Genomic DNA, 18,177 nt, shown 5'->3' on the forward strand with positions numbered 1-18,177 from the left:
CTTCACACCTGTGTGAGACTTGACTGAGGTGTGGGGAGACGGGAAAAGATGTTCGGGGTGGGGGGCGGTCAGCACCTGTCGAAAGGTAGGGGAAGTTAGGACATCCAAAAGCAAGAGAGACCAAAAGAATTGTATCCAATTGGTATAAATGACTTTTAAAACATTTGAACAGCTTATTGAAGCATAATTAACACACAAGGAACACATATTTAACATGTTCAGTGGGTTAGGTTTTGAAGTTATCGCCATAGTGAAGTTAGTAAGCAAGTCCCCCACCTTGAGGTCCCTCCCCCGACCCCGTGCCCTGGGCAACCACTGGTCTGCTTCCTGTCACTCTGGATTGGTTTGCATTTCCTAGAGTTTTATATAAATGGAATCGTGTCGTATGTACTCTTTTTGAGACAGAGAGGTTTTATATCCCAGAAACGCAAACAGCTTCGTGTTGAATATTTGACATATTTATTCTTAAAACAGGCTTTGCCCACTCCACACCACTGGGCTATTGTATTTCCTGCTGCCCCGGAATTGTGTCTCAATTTTAATGCAGAACTGTTCAGCCGTCTTTTTGTTTCCTTGACTTGTGTTAATCCATATCCTTGGAGACTTATCAAGGTAATTTCCTGAACAAAAGAGACGTCCCTCCCTAAGATCAATTCAGGTACCAGCTGTTAGGATAAATTTTTCTATCCTCTTATGCCTTGAGTGTGTGTGTGTGTGTGTGTGTGTGTGTGTGTGTGTGTGCATGCACGTTTGGGAGGAGAAACATAGGTAGAGCAGAGGGGGACTATCTCTTTTTTTTTTTTAAACTCTGATGCCTCCCTTTACCGGACACCAGGCTAACAGTTTTCCAACATGATCGAATTTAGTCCTCTCTGCAAATACATGACACGGGAAGAAGAACTCCCTTGAACAGATGGGAAACTGAGATCCGAAGAGGCTAAACAAATTGTCCACGGACAAAAGCAGAGCTAAGCCCCAAGTCTCTTGGACTCCAAGCTTGGGGCTCACTTCTCCGCACCGGGCGCAGTGATGAGGAGGTTAACTCTGTGCCGTCACAAGCCCAGGGGGGATAGCTGCCTGGTGGCCTGTGTTGACAAAGACAACCTGCTGAGCCTGGGCTCAGCGGCAAGACTGGCACAATTGATTGGGGATGTCTGTGGGTGTGGGGGTGCTGTCTGCGTGCCATCTTGCTTTTATATATCTTGCTTTTTTTTTTCGGTCCTTCCTGTAATGCAAAATTGAGTTATTCTTCAGCAACAGGTGATTCAAAGCACTGATCTCCAGAGGAGCAGCCACAGGGTGTCCCTCATCAGTTGACCCTCTTTGGTGGCTTCTCTCCAGCAGCATCTCTTTTCTGCTCGTGGTCCCCACGTTTGAGCTGCCGTCCGGGGGCTGCTGCTGTGAGAGTTCTCCTTGCATTCTCTCCCCAGCCCTTCCTCTGTAGGAACCCAGGCCCCCCAAGCCTGCCATCTAGTTCCCTTCCAAGCATCACAATTCCCTGGCCAGGCGGCCAGGGCTCAGGGCCATGCCCGGTCAGGACAGCGCTCAGAACTCGAGTTGAGTGCCTTGCTTCGCCTCCCTCTCTCACCCCACTTTTGATTTCCTCTTTCGGCCCCACTGCCTTTCTGAGTCTCAACATCGCCGTCTCTCATCTGGACAACAGAAGCTGCTTCCACTCTTGCCTCCGGACGGCCCATTCTTCCCAAGGCAGCCCGAAGGATCCCTCTAAGGGGCCCATGGGATCATGCCGCTCGTCCCATCTCCACCCCTTGGTGGCTTCTATCCTGCTAAGTTTACTCTAACTCCTTCCCGTGGAGGCCTCCGAGGGGGCCCTTCCTCCCTCTCTCACCTTGCACTGTTCTCTCCACTGGGGCGGCACCGGCCTTCTCTGCGTGGGATGTGACCACACCAAATGCAAGTTTGCTCAGGGCCTTTGCACCTGCTTGAAGGCCACCTCCTTGGAGACTAAGGTGCCAGATCTAAGCTCCATGGGAACGGGGGAGGGGGGAGGCGTCTATCTTTCTTTGTTCCCACTTCAGTCTAGAACGACCCCAGGCACACAGAGAGCACCAGATATCTGTAGAAAACCATGAATCCCAAGCACTTTACTATGAGCATACATTTTACTATAAGCCCCCTCCAGTCGTTTACTAAATTGGAGGGGAATTGGAATAACAAATAGAAAAGGCAGGAATATCTAGGCCACCTCGGGGAAGACACTTTGCCACTTGGACTTCAGTGTCCTCACTTGCAAAAGGGCCTGCGTTATGTCCTGCCCACCCCCACAGGGCCAAGGGGGCCGATGACAGGGCACAGGAGGCGCCATACCCAGGGCCGATCACCTTTAGGCATCTCAGGAATTTGCCTGGGCTTGAGGGGCAGTGACGACACGCTGTGCTCCGTCTCAAGTGCTGCCGCTTTGGGAGTCCGAGATGTCTGTGTCTCTCCCTGTCCGGGGCCAGAACCAGAGACGGGCATGGCCTCTCCCCAGCCCCAGCTTCAATCTCCATCCCTCTTTCTCTCCCTCTGCCCCTATCACCTCCCCCTTCCCAATCCAATTCCCAGATCTAGCTGGGAGTACTTTCCCACCTCCTTTGTGTGCCAGAGGCCCTTCTTGGGAGCCCCAGAGCCCTCAAATCCAAGAGGCCCATCTTGCTGGCCCACCTAGTCCTGCTGGAGGAAGAGGGGGTGGCGGGTGGGGGACTTAGGGGAAGAGTCACCACCTCCTCCCAGGCCCCCTGGATTCTGCCTAACCCCCCCCCCCCCCCCCCCGCCCAGAGCACCTTGGTAGAGGCACATTCCTTCTCCTTCCGGGGTCACTTCTCTGCACCCCTCCGCTGACCTCCACCCCCACCATACCCATTACCTCCTTCCTCCCCCACCAGCAGGAAGAGGGAGATTCTATGTGACAGGTATAGGCTCTTAGGGAAACTGCCCACAGCATTCAGCGCAGGAAGAAAGCCAAAGGGCTGGGAATGGCTCTCTTCTGGGGACCTTCCCAGATGCTGATGACTTTTTAGATGACCCCATCTTTGCACCACGGCCGCTTGTTGTGGGAGGGGCCTCCAGAAAGTAGTCTGGGGAGGCACTCTGGCTTTGGGGGGCTTCGCCCTCATTTCGCTCCCGCTGATGAGGTCTCTGAAGAGCGGCCGTGCCTCTACTAGTCTTGGTTCGTCTGCCTGTGAATTGGGCTGATGCGGCCTGAAGAGGCCAAGTGGACGTAATGGAAAGTCAAGGGCGTGGGTTCCCCTGGTGGGCGGGATGGCCTCTGGCAACCCGCTGTCTGCTGGGTTGGAACTAGAGGTCTTGGGATGATATTTGCTCTAAGAGACTCAACCCTATCCCGGGCTGAGGTGCCATCGACGGTTCCTCGTGTCGTCCAGGTGAGCCGCTTTTTCTGCAGAATTCCCGGCTTCTTCCCCAGGTTCTCAGTGCAGACGGGGCCCGCTCCGGCTCAGCGGTGACCTCGTCATCACCGTCCGCTGCCCTCCATCACAAAACCGCTGTTTGCTAGCTGTCTCTGCGTCTTCCCTTGCTCCTCTCTGCGGGAGGTTAACACTTGCTTCGCAGAGGATGACACCGAGGTCCCGAGACCGGGAGTGACCAAGCCGAGATTCTCCCCACAGCCGGGGCCCTGCTCAACCCCCAGGGCCAGGCTGCACACTCTGCCCCTCCGGCCTCCTGCCGGCCGGCAGGACTGCAGAAATACCCACGGTGGTGACAGAAGACTGAGGGGGTGCCCTTGCCTGGACACCCTGGGGAACGAGGCAGGCAGCTCCCTTTGCCTCTCCCAGGACAGTCGGGTGTTTGCAGGGATGCTGGTGCCGCGATGGAAAATGTCAGCAAGGAACGGACTTCCTGCCAGCCGTGGCGTGTTCCTTGGCAGAGCGAATGGCTAGCGAACGAGCATGAGCCGAGGACGGGCCTGAACAAGGATAAACAACACGTTGGTTGGTGCGCGGAAAGCAAAGAAACCGGGCCGAGTAAATAAGGAGCCAGATGCTGAGCACGGGGCCAGGGGAGCGAGCGCGCAGGAGGGCACGGGGGCCCTTTGATACAAGAGCAGGGGTACAGAGTGCATCTCTCTGCTTTGAGACGAAGGGAGATGGGGTCTCTTTTCCCCTGGAGCTTCCAGCTTCTTGTTCGGAAAAGCCCGAGAGCCAGAAATAGCCTGTGCTCCCCTTGCAAGCTGAGGTAGGGTCTCCAGCCACCCAGGCGCCCCCTACTCCCACCCGGTGGGGGCCCATCACACAACAGACACGCACTGTCAACACATAACGGCAGAGGGATAAAGGAGGTAATAACAAATCAGAAGGTAATAAACCAGTCAGATGGTTTCTCTCTAAGGCAGCTTTGCAAATAAGAATAAAATATACCAACCTAAAAATAAGTCTTCTTTATCTGGCCCCCACTGGAGAGGAAGAGGCAGTCAAGGCAGTGATGTGGGCCTTGTTTGCCTGGTGGAGTCTATGGAAACCTAACAGCACGCCGGGCTGGGTGCCCATCCTGCCGCCTTCGAGTCTGGGATCGTGCCGGGTGACAAGACGCCCCCCCCAAGACCACCCTTAGGGCTCCAGCTAGAAACTGGAGAAGCCAGGGCAGAGAGGCTATCTCTTCTTCAAGACGGCCCCAGGGTTCTCAAGAGGAAAGTGCCACCCAGAGCTCTCTGGGACCCCTCCAGGGACTGTGGGCTGGATGTCCGCAGGGGACAGGAATCCACGTGCCATCGGCTGTAGGTCTTGAGAAGACACATCCATCTGATAGCACTGCCGGTTCATTTGTATCCATTTGGTGTCCTCGTCAGATGCTGGGATTTATCTTCATTAAGGAGGGAAAGAGACATTTTCTGATGAGGTCTGAGAGACGATTTCACCTTCCTCCTGTCTCACCCCAAAGCCGGGGCACTGGGCAGGGTGTTCTTCTGAGCTCTCGGGGAGAGAGGGGTCCTTGTCCCTCTCTAAGAGGAGGAAAATGCCTCTGGACTGAAGGGTGCCTGGGCAGAGGGTCTCTGGCTTTGTGCCCACTTCAGGGCGTTTTCTACTTTCAGAGGAAGAAACCAAAGACTATCCAGCCCTCAGCCCGAGGGATCTGTGTAGGAGGCTCTGAACACATTAGTGCCCTTTGTGCTGAGGACGGCGGATGTATTAGTTATCTGTTGCTGGGCAATAAATCACTCCAAAACTTAGTGACTTGAAATGACACTAATCATTTATTATCTCTCCCAGTGTCTGGCCCTCAGGAACAGCCTGGCTGGGTAGTGGCCAAGGTCTCTCGTGGGGTTGCAGTCAGGAGGCTGCTGGCCTGCTGTCATCTGAAGGCTGGACCGGGGCTGGGGCCCCACTTCTAAGGTGGCTCTCGCATGGCCGGCAAGTTGGTTCCTCTTAGGCACACTCTCCGTGGGGCTGAGTAGCCTCCTAGTATGGCGGCCGCTTATCCCAGAACAGGCAAGCCAAGAGACCGAGGCAGAAGTTGTGGTGCCTTTCAGGACCTGACCTTGAAAGTCCCACGCTGTCACTCCCAGTGTGTTCCACTGGACAGAGAGTGTGGCCTGCTTCCGCGTGGGAGCAGACTATGCTAGGGCTTAATTCCAAGAGCAACGGTGGGGCCATCTTAGAATCTGGGCATCGCAGCAAGGACGAGAAGATGCTTAGGGTAGGGCTGGCATCAGGATGAAGGCTTCTCCCAGGACGGGGGAGCCTAGGGAATGGAGATGGCAGAAAGAGCACTGACCTCAGAGTCTGAAAGATCTGGGATTGGATCCCACCTGAGTCACCTGCCAGCTGTGTGACTTTGAACAAACAGCCTTGCCCTCTCAGCCTCAGCTTCCTTATCTGCCAAAGAGAGTGAGCATCCCGACCCTACTCTGCCCTTGACAGAGTGACATGTAGTATGTGACATATAGTCAGGCTCAGGAAATGATCATTCCTTCCTTCCAGTGTCTTGTCCTCCCGATACCGTGATGAACCCCACAAGCTTTCCGGGCACGTGCCACACATCTCCTAGGGGCCACTGACCAAGGCACACTCCTGGAGCTCCACCCACAAGGGTCTGAGGCCTGGGAGTAGAGGCGACGTGTCTTTTACCCTTCCCGGTCTGGTTGAAATGCCTTAAGGTGGTTCGCGGACCCCAAATTCTGCCTCCTTTGCCTCCTAGGTGAACCCTTGTCTGGGGTGATCACAAGCCCACCCTCCAAAATGCTGCACTTGTTAATGCCTGGAATGCTAATGCCTGCTGGAAACAGCTGCTTAAATAGCACCAGGAAGGATGTGCTGAACAGCCAGCCCCAAGGGGGGTGGGGGAGGGCAGAAACAATGGAAGGAGGCGGGCCGACTCCAGGCCCCGAGGTCCTGAGCTTGTGCCAGGCAGCAGGCACGGAGGAAGTCCGTGGCTTTGACTTCAGGGACCCTGGGTCTGAGTCCTTCCTCGCCCCTTCTATTTGGCTCATCTTCTCCGCACTCCACGGCCAAGATCCCGGGGAAGTTGCACAGTGCCCAGCATTGACCATGTGCCGCCTCTGGCTCCAGGGCCCAGCCAGAGGCAGCGCCCGCGGCAGAAAGAGCGGGTTGGTTCCTGGGGAACCTCTGCGTCAGGGTGCCTGGAGGTGTGCCCAGACCCCGGCTCCAGACTTGGCTAAGTCTCCATGGTCCATGTCTGTGCCTCAGCAAGCTTAGTGCCTGCTGAAACTGTCCCCACTTTGGGACCTCCCTCCCTGGAGGGGTATTTGCCATGACCCAGAAGACTCCATTCGTCTCTACCCAACATACTTTTCCCGAGGACTTGCTAGAGGAGCACGACCCAGCTCGTTCTAGATGAGCCAGGTAGGCAAAGGGCTACCATTTTGAAACAAAGAATCGTAGGATCCCAGTGGAGAGAAAACTTCTCTCTGCCTCGAGAAGGGGGCTGCCACGGGTGGCCTCTGAGAAGTGAGAACATTTGAGTCGGGCCTTGAGCGAGAGGTGGGGAAGGGGAAAAGGGGCGGGGAGAACCGCATGAGCAAAGGCCGAGGGGGTGGAAGGGAATAGTAAGCGCCAGTCTGATGTGTCTGGAGTGCGAAGTCCGTGCTTCTGGGAGATGAGGCCGGGAACGCGGGTCGGGATGAGGTTGTGAAGGTCTTCACCGCCAGCTAAGCATCTCATCCTTTGTGGGTGGGTCCAGGGGAGCTACAGGAGGTTCCCGAGCAGGGGAGGTCCAGCCTGGCCCAAGCTCTGCTTTGGAACAAGCCACACCAGGACGGCCCGGCTCCGCTTTCTTCTCTGTCCCCCACGCCCGTCATTATTCACCTGCTCTCGGCCACCACCCAAACCCAGTGCCTCAGAGAAAGAAGGGCCGACAGAGCTGTACTCCCAAGTTTATACAAAAACCCCAGCACCGGTGCCACACCAGCCCAGGAGGGAGGCAGCCGTAACAAGAGAGGAAATTACAGATAAGAGAGGAGAAATGGCCACAGCAAGATGAAGGGAAGGCAGGAGCCGGCAGAAAACAAACCAAGGTGTCAAGACAGAATCAATAACCATCACCGCGAAGAGAAGAAGATGGGATTCATTACAGAGAGGGTAAAACAGACATTACCCAGCCTGCCCACGCGGCTCACTGCACAAGTGGTAGAACTTTCGACTCGACAAGTGCTGACGGTGGAAATACTTGACAACATAGCGACGTAGGAGAGACAGAGACGGGAGAGGGGGGAGACGCGTGGAGCAGAGAAGGAGACGCGCGGAGGGTCTGAAAGACACAGCCAGGCACGCGGGCGACCACGGGTCAGCTGGGGGGGGTGGCGGGGAGGTACAGAGGGACGAATTCGCGGTGGCGTTGGCTTGATTTGGGCCCAGGTTCACCTCTGTCACCTTGTCTGATGCCAGGAGGAAAGGAATCTGACCCATAGGGTGGGACTCGCGGAGAGGAGTCTCTGTGGGCGGGGCCAGGACCATGGTCCTCCTCTCCATCCTTCCTGGAGGCCTTTTCCCCCACGCAGGCATAAGGAAATGGGGAGAGGGATTCTAGGACAGCATTCTTTGCAGCTGGACCAGACAGTGGGGCAGGGCTGGGGTCAGGGGCTCGGCCGCCCCCCGGGGTGGGAGAGAGGTTGAGTGTCACAGCCAGCTGCAGGACCCCAGCCAGGCAGACGTGCAATCTTCAGGCCGGTGATCACAAGCATGACTCCTATGGATATAGCGCACCCAGGATAAAGTAAGTAGCTGGTGCCCTGACAGGGGGGCAGAATGATGGAGGGGGCAGCAGGCAGCCTCGGGGTGGCCTGGCGCTGGCAGCCAGATCCTAGCCCCAAGGAGGAGGTGTGAGACTCTGTGGGCAGAGGCCCAGGCCTGGAGAGACCGGAGTATCAGGGACCCTAGCGTGATAAGGCCTAGAACGCCAGGAACAAAACAGACCCTGCGTTATCTGTCCCCAGAACCTTGCGGACCGACACTGTGAAACCGGACCACAATGGTGAAACCCAGAGCTTCAAGCCGGAACTGCTAAGATCTGCCGGTCCTACAGCCAGCCCCGGGCCTGGGGCAGAGCCTGCAGGTGGGAGGAAGGGAGGGAGGGGGGAGTGCAGCGAGAAATCCCAGCCTTGGAAAGAGGAGAGCTGCAGAGGCCAGGGCCCGGGCAGGTCCAGGGACCCGAGGCCCCACCCTCAGGTCTGCCCGGATCTTCTCCACCCCAGGCTGCTGAGGCTGGCTGGTTGAGAGCCTACAGAAGCAGGAGCAGGGCAGCTGCAGGCAGGGGTATTGGCGTGCGAGAGGCCAAAGGACCCGAGAGGGAACACAGGCCGGACCCTGTGCCCCCTAGGCACCCTTGCACCCAGGAGGCGGGCGCCTGATATGGCTTGCCTAGAGGATCTTGGAAACCTCACTTGGCGCTGGTGTTAAAAACATGTACCTGTCAGGGCCAATCTGGAGAGTGAGCGAGATGGAAGCTGGGAGAGCATCCAGGCCCCAGTGCACTCACACCGGGAGAGAGGACAAGGCCCTCAGCTACATGTTCCCTGTTCAGACACTGTCCTCCCAGGTAAGGAGGCCAGGGAATAACGGTAATGGTCACTGTGCTCAATGCCGCATGGGCTTGGTCTCGTTTGAACCGCACAACTAATAAAGAGGAGGAAACAGGTTCAGAGAGGTGATGGCCCCGGCCCAAGGTCACACGGCTAGAACCAGGATCCGAACCCAGACCGGGTGGCTCCAAAACTGAAACTCTTACCCCCACCGGGAGTGGTCCAAGGGCAATCCCTAAGCTCTTTGGATTTCTTTTTCTCAAAGATGTCTGCAGATGGCCCCGTGTGCTGGCCCTCGTCCTCACAACCCCAAATCTTCAGGCTTCTTGGTAGGCTGGAGGTGGTGGGCCAGCTCCCCCTCCAGGTCTCCCCACTCCTGGGTGTTCTCCCTTGCCTGGAAGGAGGGTTCTGGGCTCCGTGTGCCAGAGGGAGCGACGACCAGCTGGGTCCCGGGACCCCTCTCTGTCTCCCCACCTGCGTTCCACCTCTCCATCCCTCCCACGGTGGGGCCCTTCGTTCTTGGTCTTCGTCTCTCTCCGGCATCCTGGCTCTCTTGCCTTTCTGTCAATCTTTCTATTTGTCTCTGAGTTCCTCACAGCATCTGTACCTCTCCTTCTGTCATTCCCTCCTGCGTCCTTCCCCATGTCTTGCCTCTGTCTTCCTATATTCCTTTTTGTGCCTGGATTTGCCTCCGCCTCCCCTGTCTGTCATTCTCGTACACCTTGCAGGAAAGCCGGCGCTGTTTGGGGTGATGCGCTTGAGAAAGGATACCCCAGGCAGGGGTATCCTACAGGCTCTCCCCGATACCCGTGACCAGCTTCCTTCCCTTTCCCAGATCCCGGGCTCAGAGCGGGCTTCGAGAGCAGGAACAGCCCAGCCAGGGAAGGCAGAGTCCTGGGCTTAGCACAGGAGCTCTCAGGGGAGCCAGGGGCTTTGATCCCAGGCAGTCAGCTTGGAGACAGCATCTTTGGCCATTGGGGGAAAAGCGATGGGCTGGGGAGGAACAGGAGGTGGTTAGTTGAATGCACGTTGATACTAACAAAAATCTGGCTAAAACAATGAACTGGTAAGATAGAATCATCGCTGCTTCCTAACAGCTTGCGGTGCTACGGATGTGCCCTGTCCTGCCCCACAGTAAAGGATGCTCCAGCCCAGCCCCCGCCCTGTGCCTGCCATGATAGCAGCAAATCCAGACGAGCTCCTCCCCTGGGGTGCCAGGCCTAATGAATGTTCGCAGGGGAAGAGCCAGACTCCCTGGCACCTCAGGGCCTCTGTCCTGGCCCTCCACCTGCCTGGACCGCTCCTTCCCCAGATGTTTGCATGGCCTGCTCCCTCAAGTCCCAAGGATGTTTGCTGGGATGTGCATCCTGCCAGCCAGGCCTTCTCTGAAAACCCCATTTAAAATTGCCCCCACCTCGGGGTGCCTGGGTGGCTCAGTCGGTTGAGCATCCGACTTGTGCTCAGGGCATGATCTCAGTGGTTCGTGAGCTCGAGCCCCACGACAGGCTCTGTGCGGACAACTCGGAGCCTGCTTCAGATTCTGTGTCTCCCTCTCTCTCTGCCCCTCCCCCACTCACACTCTGTCTCTCTCCTTCAAAAATAAATAACCGTGGGGCGCCTGGGTGGCGCAGTCGGTTAAGCGTCCGACTTCAGCCAGGTCACGATCTCGCGGTCCGTGAGTTCGAGCCCCGCGTCAGGCTCTGGGCTGATGGCTCGGAGCCTGGAGCCTGTTTTCGATTCTGTGTCTCCCTCTCTCTCTGCCCCTCCCCCGTTCATGCTCTGTCTCTCTCTGTCCCAAAAATAAATAAAAAACGTTGAAAAAAAAATTATTAAAAAAAAAAATAAATAACCGTTAAAAAAATTTTTTTAATCGGCCCCACCTCGCCATCCCTCTCCCCTCCCCTCCCCTGCTGCAACGTGCTTACTTTCTTCCACCTGTTTGATTAGGTTACTCTGTCCCCTCCCACCTGCATGTAACCCCCACCCACCTCTTTGACTTACTGCCTCCCCAGAACCTTCAGTAGAGCTGGTGCCCGGTGGGCACTCAATAAATATTTGTTAAATAAATGGATATTCTTTCTACCTGGATTAAAAATTTCGCCGTACCATGGGGATGGTTCGGCAATCTTTATGCATTCGTAAACATTTTTGTCTATTTTTTTTTCAGAATTTGAGTTATTTCCTTTTGTGTGTTTTTTTTTCATTTCTAATTCACATTCAGCCTATTCTTGTTACTCCATACTGTTTAGATAATATAAATGGCCATAAAAAAGTTAGAAATAACCCAAATACCCAATAACAGAGATTAGTTGGATACCTATCTAGCATTACAAAACGGAATAAATGAGATGATTCTATTTTTGTAAACTAAATCTGTAGATATAGAGATATTTATCTCTCATTATTTGGCAAAATGTTTTCTCACAAACACGAGTATGGATATTAAGAGCTGCCAGATGAAAAGGGGACTCGAGAGTCAAAGAGTTTAGGGAACAACAAAGTTAAACAGATTTTCTTAGCTGGGGAACTCTCCAGAGCTTTAAATTCATTTATGATGAATATCACAATGAATATTCATTACGACGAATATTACAAGCTCCAAGAAGAGAGTAGAATACGTAATACTTTTCAAACTTTGACCAGGTTTATGGTTGCTGTTAGTGTGTTCTTGTTTTACAGCCTGAGGGACTGAAATTCTGAAATTTTCTTTGGGAACTAGTAAAATGTACACACACACACACACACACACACACACACACACACAAGAATCGAAGGTGTATACACCAAGATGTTCTCAGTGGTTGTGTCTGAATAGGTGGGCTTATAATTGTTTATTATATTCTTTTTGCTTGTTTGTATTTCCCACAATGTGTGCTTTCTGTAATAAGAGAAAAAGAAGAATAAACAGGGGCTCCTGGGTGGCCCAGTTGGTTAAGCATCCGACTTCGGCTCAGGTCATGATCTCGCCGTTCGTGGATTTGAGCCCCGCGTTGGGCTCTGTGCTGACATCTTGGAGCCTGGACCCTGCTTCAGATTCTGTGTCTCTATCTTTCTCTCTGCTCCTCCCCAACTCGTTCTCCATCTCTCTAGCTCTCTGTCTCTCTCTCAAAGATAAACATTGAAAAAACAAAAAACAAAACAAAAAAAAAGAAGCATAAAGAAAAAATAAAACCAACACAGAAATTATAAGGGAAAATACCTGTAATTTTCCAGTTTGGGGTTTTCTCCCTCTTTTTAAACATTTCTAACTTGTTTTCAACCTGCTGTGTCCTGCTTTTTATTTGATTTTTCAATGCTTGTATACTTTTTATTTTGAAAATTAGTTGAAAGTGGATGTTTCCAACCCACAGCCCATATTTTTTACGACCCATTCATCATCTTGACCAAATACTCATCTCTGGACCCAATCAGGCAGGGGGATGGGAGGAGGGGCTTGGAGGAGGAGGTAACAGAGAGACTAGGTGTAGACAGGTGGGAAAAGAGAGGGAGTAGGGCAGGGAGGGGTAGAGAGACGGGAGGCGGGGGATGTGAGGAGAGAGCAGAGCTGGAGCAGGATGGAGACAGGACTCAGAGAAATGGTGGATTAAACAGGAGGCGAGAAGGGAGGAATGCACAGCCATGACATTCCCTGTCACTTGCTGAAATGGGGGTGGGGTTGGTGCCCGGGACACTTGCCCTCAGTGAGATCACAACGAGACAGGAAATGGGTAACAAACCATTTCCAGAGATTGTTTGTGTCCTGATGCAGGAAGCCCAGGGTGTTCTGAGCCCGAGGGACCCCGGGAGGCATCTGTCAGCACAGCCCCACAGGTAGGGCCTACCTGAGCTGCCCTTCCTCCTAGAGGACAGAAGCGGGGTCCCTGAGCTCCGGCCCCAGGGTCTCCATGGGAGGGGCTTCAAGACAGCCACCTGATTAAGCTGGGTGGGGGTGGGGAGGGCTGGACCACTTGTCTCAAAGCTGCACAAAGCATCTCACGCAGTGCATGCTGTTTTTACAGACTGTTTGTTATAAATGGACAGAAATAGATTTTTTTTTAAATCATTCTTATTCACATGCTTTACATAATATTGAGAAACGTGAATTGCCCCCACCAGAGAACATGTATTATTACCATGATCTGGAGACTGGAGGACATTACACAGGGGTTGAAGCTGCCCCTGTCCCCAGCCCAGGGCTGTGTCAGGAACTGGTGTAGTCATGTCTTGCTCCAAACCAGGAACGGGGCGAAGATGGCCTCTGGAGGCCCCTTTCCGGCCTGCCAGTCCCGGAATCTTCGCAACTTGGTGAGGGCCAAGCCTCAGCTGCGCCCCACCCCCCACCCCCCAGCCCCCAGCCTTTCCCTGGCCCTCATCACAGTTACTAGACCGCGTTCCCGGTGGGAAGGCCAGCGGCCAGCATGAATCTCCCCCACCCCCACCCCCACCCCTATTTCATGTTTCTGATGGACGGCTCTGAGATGCCAGTGTGGAGGGAGAGGGGGAGAGGCTGGGCCTGCTCTAGGGACCCAAACTTAGTGTGTGAAAATCTGGGCGGGGCTGGGCACTGGAGCCGCCCTGGCACCACTCACCTCCCTGGTACAAGCTCCATTCCGGGACTCTTCCTGATCTCATGGAGTTTACAGCCCCGCAGGAAAGGCAGGCATGTAAATAAACGTAAATGTGACTGGTCCCTCCTCCCAGAGGGGGTTCTGTGGCCATGGAGAGCCCTGAGGGTAAGCCAGGCAGGGTCTAGAGCGGGGGAGGCTGAGAGGGGTCTGGGAGTGACCGGAAGGAAAGGCGACAGTGTGTAAGTGTGTGCATGCATGTGTGTGTGTGTGTGTGTGTGCGCAAGTATGCATGAGCATGTATATGCATGTGTGAGTGTGCATGTGCGTGTGTGCATGTGCGTGCACGTGTCAGTGTGTGTGTGTGTGTGCGTGTGTGCGTGTATGTCCCCTCCATCCAGGGCCCCCGACCTGTGGCAGGCAGTATAGAGTCTAAGGATCCAGGCTCCAGAACCAGACTCCTCACTTGGGATCCTGGCTGTATCTTCCCTTGATTCGACCTTGGCCAAGTTCCTTTACCCTCACTTGGAGCTTTAGCTTCCTCCTGTACAAAATGACAGTAAAAGCACCTACCTCGCAGGGTTACCAGTGAGCATTCAGTGAGGTCGTACAGGTAAAGCACTGAGACTAGGACTGACACACGACTGTCGCTGACATTATTCTATCAAGAGAACTTGACTTGCCCTTGGAAAGCGAAGCTTGAGATACGGACTCCCACTGCCAAGCCCCCACCCTTTTCTGCTTTGGGCAGATTTTCAGCTGTATGTGCCCTGCCCTCCCCCGCCGCCCCGGGCATCAGAGAGGACGATGGAAGCATCTCAGTGCTCCAGGGAGTGACCTGGGACCCAGACAGAGGAGCCTAGGGTGCAGCACCCGCCTCCCCATCCCACCCGGGGAAGCCCGTGACAGATGGTAGTGCTTTGAGTGACTACTTCAATTTTAACTCTTTTCGATAATCCAGCGCCAGAAAGCCACATGCTTTAAAACTGTCCCCGGATCATAGATCAGCCCAAAGAGACCAAGTCCGGCTCAGTTAATAACCTCTGGAAACCCCATCAATCACTGGGGGCAGCCCTCCTTAGTGCTCTCCATATTGACTCCTGGCAGAGATGAATGGGCCTCTACTCTTGGGGGCGCCTCTTGGCGGTTTGCAGCTCGCCTTCCTGCGACAGCAACTTGGGCCTTTCTGAGCTGAGGCCAGGGTGAGATAGGAGCGATGGAGGGACTATCTCTTAAGAGAGAGGAAGTTGGCATCTCCTCCTGTCCTCCTGCACCATCCTCGGGGGACTCCCCTCCTTCCTGACCTCTCGTGGGCTAGGCCTCTTCTTGGCCCCCCAGTGATTGAGCAGAGCCCCAGATGGCCTCTGCCCCTCCTACAGAAAGCCGCAAAGGGTCTGCTCACTAGGGAGGGATCCCACAGGACAGAGCCGGAGTCACACTCCCCACTGGCTGGGAGCTTCCACCTGCTCACAGCAGAGCCCAGGACCGTTATATTCCACAGAAGTTGAGCCCTCCATCTGTCTGGCCAGGGATGACATCCTCTCTGATGGAGACACCCGAGGCCTCTGGGCTCCTCCTTCCAGGTGGCTTTCATACCCAGCCCCGCTGTCACTTGAGGACCTGCCCATACACCCTGCCTCCGAAAGTGTGACCCCACTGCCCTCCGGTCAGTCCTCCCACGCACCCCGCCAGACGCCTCTTTGAAGTTCAGACACCACGCTGATCACATCCCTCCTGTGGTGCAAAGCACATTTCCACTGTCTCCCCTCTACTTGGGGAATAGGGTCCAAACTCCTTAGCCTGGTGTACAAGCCCAAACTGACTCTGCCCGTTGGCCCAATACTTATTCCTCAGCCTGAACACTTGGCTCACTCTTGAGTCATTCTTCCCTCGCCTACCACCCTCTTGTACGTTTCAGCATTTACTTCTAATGCTTGTGAAACCTCCTCTCCGTCCTCTCCACCTATCCAATCCTACCTCACCTCCTCCATGAAGTCCTCCTTGACCACTCCAATCCCCCACTTCTGGCACTCTGATGGCATGCACTGTGCCTGACACAGCCTTGGGCATGTGGCACGGGCAGCTTTGTATTGTAGCCCTGTCTTAAATTTCTTCGAGTACTGCACAGGAGTCCTTGTCTTTGTCCAGCCAAGATATTGTCCAGCAAAATCAGCAAGGTGCCTTGCTTTAAATGCCCACCACTTGGATATACTCCTGGACCAAGTCTCCCCCAGGCATCCTTGGAAGTTCTCTCTGGCCTACGGTAACCTAGACACATGTGGGAGGTGCCCTGTTCAGGGGTCCGATGTGCCACCTAGTTTTGTTAAACAATTCCCTGTCCCAGTGCGTAAATGTACCCCATTTTCTTTTTCCGTTCTTCTCTCGATGGACGTTTCCTTTGCTTCCATATTCAGGCTATTGTGACTACCCAAGCCAACCTACTGCCGTGATGCGGTATTATCACCTCCTTAAAGAAGAAGACACTCTCATCATATGTGACAACATGGATGACCCCTGAGGACATTACGTTAAATGAAATAAGCCAGTCGCAGAAGAACATATACTGAGTGATTTCACTTACACGAAGTATCTAAAGTGGTCAAACTCACGGACGCAGAAAGAGGAATGGTGGTTGCCGGGGGCAGGGGGAAGTGAGAGTGGGGAGCTGCTGTTCCCTGGGTATGAAGTTTCAGCTCTGCAAGAGGAGAAAGTTCTAGAAGTCTGCAGTAACCAGTGTGCTAAAGGTGAGCCATAATGTACTGTAGACTTAAAATCTTGATGGGGGTGAATCTCATGTTCTGTGGTTCTTTCCCCCACAATAAAAAAAAAAAAAAAAAAAAGAAGAAGGACATGTGTTTAGAGGAATTAAAACAGTAGATCTGTCAAAAACAAAAGCAAACGAACTAGCCCTCCAGCCCCATGACCACCGTAGCCCTCCCCTGAGAGTTATCTTCCCGGTTCTTCCTGCCCAGGACCAGCTGTAGACTCTGGCAGCTCTGCATTCTGCAAGGAGCTCAGACTGTAGCGTTGCAAGATTTGGGCTTCTTGACTCTGCTCTTTATTAACTGGGTGATGTGTGCAAAATAGCTACACTCCTTTTCCTGAGTTTCCTCGTCTTTGAAAAATGGAGACCTTGGAAATATGGAGTCCTGGCTACCTCGCAGTGCTTCTGTGAGAATCTGACGAGCTCCTGTTTGAGAAAGCACATTGTGAATGTTAAAGCATTATACAGGTTGCTATGAGCATTCCAGGGAAGGTTCTGGCCAGATGGAGGTGGGGGGTCAGAAGCTGTAGCGCCTCATTCCGTTGGCTCATTTGAATCGGGAGCAGTGAAGATTGCTACAGAAAATGACCCTGGAGTCTGAGCTGCCCGAGGGGCTGTGCTCCAGTTGGGACTGGATTCAGCTACAAGTGACCAAAATAACCATGGCTCATATGAGATTGGAGTTTATTTTTCTCTCACATGAAAATCTGGAGGCAGCCAGGGAATGTCAGGGATGGAAACGTTGACCCATATATCCCTCGGAAGTCCCATGATCCTCCCAGGTTGTTCTTGTGCTACCCCTGTGGGGCAGCCCTTGTCCTCGTTGTTGAAGATGGCTACCATCATGGCCGTGTTCCAGGTGGCTTCATGGAGAAAGGGGCAAATACACAAAGGGCCAAGGGCATACATGCCAGCTATAATTTATGGAAGATTCTTGGAAGCTGCCAGACGACACTATTGCCAGAGGGCAGAACTTAGATGCATGGTCTTACTTAGGTGTGAGGGACGATAGGTTATGTAGTCTTCCCTTTGGGTGGCCATGTGTCTAGGAAAATTCTACTGCCTCGAAATGAGAGGAAAATGAATCTTGGAAGGAAAACTAGTTATCTCTGCCGTGGGATGGGCGGGGGGGGTGGGGAGTCAGAGGGGCAGAGCGGGGAGAGGGGAAAGTGGGTGATGGCCATTGAGGAGGGCACCTGTTGGGATGAGCACTGGGTGTTGTGTGAAAATCAATTTGACAATAAATTATATTTAATATGAAAAAATCCACATTTTCCTGTTGGACTCCAAAGCCCTTTATTACCGTGTATGTTTCTTTGCGCCAAAGACCCAAAGAGAAGGTGACGATTTGGATCCTGGTATTGACCCCTTCAGGTTGTCCTCTCCATTCCCACCGACCAAGCAGCCACCTGGATGACCCCAATTTCAGGGCCAATCGTTTTGGATGCTATTAACTGCTCCCTTCTTCTGAAAGCCTTATCCATCCAGGTTAGATTTGGGAGGTTTTAACCCAACTGAGGATGTGACACAGGTGATTGGACGGGCAAGTGTGGGGTTCAGGGAGGACTTGGGGCTGGAGGTACCACTCCCTGCTGAAAACCCTCTCATGGATCCCCTTTGCCCAAAGGCCAGAGTCTACCCTGGGAGGGGCCGGAAGAGGGGTCCTCTCAGCCCAGGCTGGCGAAGTTGGAAAAGTCAGGGGATCAAGCACAAAGCCTGGGGCCAAGTAGGAAGCAAAGTCCAAACTCAAAGAAAGGAGTTCAAAGAGCTTATCGACATCCAAGGGGCCAAAAGCAAGCTTGACGTTAATCCTTATCTGTCTAGTGGTTTCAGCTCAGTCTTTAGTACTTCTGAAGCCTTTCCCACGTCTCTGAGTA

Source organism: Panthera leo, chromosome D1, assembly GCF_018350215.1.
Source record: "Panthera leo isolate Ple1 chromosome D1, P.leo_Ple1_pat1.1, whole genome shotgun sequence".
Lineage (NCBI taxonomy): Eukaryota > Metazoa > Chordata > Mammalia > Carnivora > Felidae > Panthera > Panthera leo.